Here is a 2,228-nt window from a genome sequence, read left to right as displayed (position 1 = left end):
TATATGCCATTATTTTAAACATTCTGTATTTCTACTTCTCATTTTGCAAAACAACATTTCTAATTCATATCAGTGGTGCAAATAGATAGAAGTTTTGAGGATGAGGATGAGGATGGGGGAGGGGCAGGTGATGGGAGGGGAGTGTGATGTTGACATCCTTGATATTTGTCCCAGCTCAATTGGTTAAATGTTCTCTTAGACTTGTTTAAGGGACTGACAGGTTAGGGCAATATTGAAAATTGACTTAATCATAAATTGGTGGTGCATAAATACTGTGGGTTTGTTTTCTTTCCAGCAAATAACAGTAGTCACCAGTAATTAGAGCTACTTTGCCACAACTTGACTCTTCAGGTACATCAAAAGCCCTTCAAAACAGTGGCTGTAAAATAGGACCATTTAGCAATTAAGCCTTAGACCTCGTTACTGAGGTGCCTGTTTCATACCAGAGGGTAAGAATGCTTTCAGTATATAAGGGCCAATCTACGCATCTTGAATAACAAGAATTTCATTTATGAAAAGCCTTTACAACCACCCTTTTGCTAATTATTAAACACCAAATTTTGCAAATAAAATAGATCTAACATATATTATTCTAATGAACAAAACTTGTGATGTTAAATCATAGTTACCTTCACCAATGCTTACCATATCTGCAGTGTACATTTATGATGAAAAACAATTGATTATTCCTAAAAAATGCAGCTTAAATGGACACATACACACATACATACATTGCATATTCTGAAGCATTTTAGAATGAAATAGAAGCACCTTAACAAGTGAGGGAGACTTTGACGGCATCATAATCTAATTTTCAAAACAGCTAAATTTTGTGGGTTAAGTTCCATTTTCCTAACTCAGTGTTTCTAAATGGAGGTGTTATTGGCATTTTAAATGCGATATTTTTTACGTAACCTGAGTTGGCGCCTGCATTGCAGGCCACTCAGCATCCCTGGCTTGTGTTCACCATGTGGACAGAGCCTCTCACCCCCATCAGAGTAACTGTGAGAAACAAAATTCTTCCCACACATTCTAGTTATGAGGGGGGTGGGAGAGCACAGAAATGCTATAACTGGACTTAAGAATGGGTTCCATGGACTGTAAGGGGGGGTGTTGAGAATCATTGTTTTAATCAACTTTTGGTTTGAAGCAGAGCATAATATAAAGGTGGGGAGGAGGGGGAGAGGGAAAATACATTAAGAGAAACTAAGAACATTATAAGCAAAAGAGGGCCCTACCTTAAACTCTCCAACTGCTGTCACTGTTTGCAAGAAAAGTCAACTGCTGTCTGATGACTTGTCCAGAAATATTCTCTATGAGGATCCCCTCTGAGTTATAATCCAGGGCTGTGGTATAGAACGAGAAGTTTGTCTAAGGGTCAGAGCAGGCTCCTTGGGGTTCAAAGAGCAATACTTCAGAGGAAAAGGAAAATACTAGGTTAGGTCAAAATAGTGGCTATTGCAGGTTCCCTAGTTCCCCATAGCTTAACCAAGTACGCAGGGCTTCTGTGATTTTCTTACAGGATAGCGAGAAGCTACAGAAATTCCAAGGCAGGAGGAATAGGGAAACTGAAACAAAAAAACAAACAAACAAAAAACAACAAAAAAAGATACTTCAGAGGAAAAGGAAAATACTAGGTTAGGTCAAAATAGTGGCTATTGCAGGTTCCCTAGTTCCCCATAGCTTAACCAAGTACGCAGGGCTTCTGTGATTTTCTTACAGGATAGCGAGAAGCTACAGAAATTCCAAGGCAGGAGGAATAGGGAAACTGAAACAAAAAAACAAACAAACAAAAAACAACAAAAAAGAATTAAAGAAGGCCAAACAGTTTGGCAGCCTGCAGCCAGCTTGTAAATAGCAAGCCCTTACCTTCCCCAACCAAGGACACTTGAAAGCAAATAGTTAATGTCTCCCCAAAGACAGCAGAGAGGGAGGAAGGGGATGGAAGAGTGCAGTCTTATCTCATCCCACTCCCTAAACAGAAAAGCCAGCAGTCTTGGGGCTTGGCAAGATAAAATTGCCAGGTGCTCCTCACACATTCTGGGCAAGCCACAACAAAGTAAAAGGGACCTTGAAAACTGAGCTGTTCCAGACCAGGGAGGGTGGGTGGGTGAGAAGAGATCAACCAAAGAACTTGTATGCATATATGCATAACCTGTGGACACAGACAATAGGGTGGTGAAGGCCTGGGGCAGGGGCGGGTGGTGGGGGAAGGAGACAGAAGAGGT

Source organism: Myotis brandtii, unplaced genomic scaffold (genome assembly GCF_000412655.1).
Source record: "Myotis brandtii unplaced genomic scaffold, ASM41265v1 scaffold238, whole genome shotgun sequence".
In the NCBI taxonomy this organism is placed as follows: Eukaryota; Metazoa; Chordata; class Mammalia; order Chiroptera; family Vespertilionidae; genus Myotis; species Myotis brandtii.
This window is presented reverse-complemented; position numbering follows the sequence as displayed.